The sequence below is a fragment of the Chiloscyllium plagiosum genome, chromosome 18 (genome assembly GCF_004010195.1).
Source record: "Chiloscyllium plagiosum isolate BGI_BamShark_2017 chromosome 18, ASM401019v2, whole genome shotgun sequence".
In the NCBI taxonomy this organism is placed as follows: domain Eukaryota; kingdom Metazoa; phylum Chordata; class Chondrichthyes; order Orectolobiformes; family Hemiscylliidae; genus Chiloscyllium; species Chiloscyllium plagiosum.
In genome coordinates, this window is record NC_057727.1 from 21,321,730 (window position 1) to 21,323,649 (window position 1,920).

General features: G+C 46.0%; 1 long non-coding RNA gene across 1 annotated transcript in view; it reads right to left on the reverse strand.

Moving 5' to 3' along the window:
* The window catches only part of LOC122558943, a 134,600-nt gene that overhangs the window by 108,361 nt on the left and 24,319 nt on the right, over positions 1-1,920 (reverse strand). The window lies entirely within an intron of this gene.

The window sequence follows — 1,920 nt, forward strand, 5'->3', positions numbered from 1 at the left end:
GCTGGCAATGCATTCCATGCATTCACAACTCTCTGCGTATAGGACCTACCTCTTTTGTCTCCTTTATACCTTCCTCCTAATATTCTCAAACTATGACTTCTTGTACCAGTCAATCCTGCCCTGGGGAAAAGTCTCTGGTTTTTGACTCTATCTATTCCTCGCATTATTTTGTACACCTCGATCAGGTCTCCTCTCTTCTTCCTTCTCTCCAGAGAGAAAAGTCCGAGCTTATTCAACCTTTCTTCATAAGGCAAGCCCTCCAGTCCAGGCAGCATCCTGGTAAACCTTCTTTGCACCCTCTCCAAAGCCTCTGTATCTTTCCTATAGTAGGGTGACCAGAACTGGACACAATATTCCAAGTGTGGTCTCCCCAGGGACTTGTAGAACTGCAGCAAAACCTTGCGGCTCTTAAACTCGATTCCCCTGTTAATGAAAGCCAAAACACCATATGCTTTTGTAACAACCCTATCCACTTGGGTGGCAACTTTATGGAATCCATGTACTTGCACACCCAGATCCCTCTGTTCCTCCACACTATCAAGAATCCTGTCTTTAATCCTATAATCAGCATTCAAGTTCGACCTTCCAGAATGCATCACTTCGCATTTATCCAGCTTGAACTCCATCTGCCATTTCTCAGCCCAGCTCTGCATCCTGTCTAGGTCACGCTGTAGCCTGCAATAGCCCTCTATACTATTGATGACACCTCCAACCTTTGTGTCATCTGCAAATTTACTAAACCACCCCTCAACCTCCTCATCCAAGTCATTTATAAAAACTACAAAGAGCAGACGCCCAAGAACAGAGCCCTGCGGGACACCACTCAACACTGACCTCCAGGCAGAATACTTTCCATCTATAACCACTCTCTGCCTTCTGTCAGCCAGCCAATTCTGAATCCAGATAGCCAAATCTCCCTGACTTTATGAATGAGCCTACCATGGGGAACCCGATCAAATGCCTTGCTGAAATCCATATACACCACATCCGCTGCTTGACCATTGTCGACCTGTCTTGACACCTCCTCAAAGAACTCAATGAGATTTGTGAGACATGACCTGCCCCTCACAAAGTCATGCTGACCGCCTTTAATCACACTATGCTTTGCCAAATAGTCATACATCCTATCCATCAGAATTCTTTCCACAACTTTGCTGACCACTGACGTTAGACTGACTGGTCTGTAATTGCCAGGGATTCTCCTATTACCCTTCTGGACAAGTGGAACAACATTCGCCACCTTCCAATCCTCTGGTACGACTCCCGTGGAGAGTGAAGAGGCAAATATCCTCGCCAGCAGCTTAGCAACCTCCTTTCTCACTTCCCAGAGCAGTCTAGGATAAATCTGGTCTGGCCCTGGGGACTTATCAATCTTAATGTTTGCCTAAATTTCCAGCACATCAACTTCATCAATCTTGATCTAGTCAAGCCTGTATCCCAGCTCCTCAAAGTTCTCATTCACAACAAGATCCATTTCCTTGGTGAAAACCAAAGCAAAAAACTCATTTAGGGCTTACCCCATTTGGTCAGACTCCACGCACAAGTTCCCTACACTATCCCTGACCGGCCCCACCTTCTCTTTGATCATTCTCTTATTCCTCACGTATGAGTAAAATGCCTTTGGGTTCTCTCTTATCCTTTTTGCCAAGCTTTTTCGTGCCCCCTCCTGGCTCTCCTCAATCCATTTCTGAGCTCCTTTCTAGCAAGTCCTCCACCTAACGTAAGCTGCCTTCTTCCATTTGACGAGAAGCTCCTCTGTTCTCGTCATCCAATGTTCCTTAATCTTACCCCTTCATACCAGTCTCAGAAGAACAGATTCATGCATCACTCGCAACAACTGCTCCTTAAACGGTATCCACATATCTGCTGTGCCCTTTCTGTGGAACAATTGCTCCCAGTCTGTACTTCCCAACTCCTGTC